Here is a 324-nt window from a genome sequence, read left to right on the forward strand (position 1 = left end):
CAAGCCCTGACGTCCTCGTCAGGCTAAGGGTTTTATATCTATTCAAATCTAATCACAAACACCACGATCGGTCCGTGGTCAGCCCTAATGGATCCGTGCTGCAATATCTCCTAGTCCACATAGGTTATGGCCGGGTCCGTTCTGATACCATTTGTAACAACCCAGGACCTCATCCAAAATGGCTAGCCGGATGGTATTATTGGATTCTTAATCCTGTATAGTACCCAAGATCTATACAGCGAATAATCGATGTGGGACTAAACACACCCCGCACCGATCCTCACACTTATAACATCCTGGCAAAAGAAATTTCATGAATCAGAA

The sequence above is a fragment of the Phoenix dactylifera genome, chromosome 16, assembly GCF_009389715.1.
Source record: "Phoenix dactylifera cultivar Barhee BC4 chromosome 16, palm_55x_up_171113_PBpolish2nd_filt_p, whole genome shotgun sequence".
In the NCBI taxonomy this organism is placed as follows: Eukaryota; Viridiplantae; Streptophyta; class Magnoliopsida; order Arecales; family Arecaceae; genus Phoenix; species Phoenix dactylifera.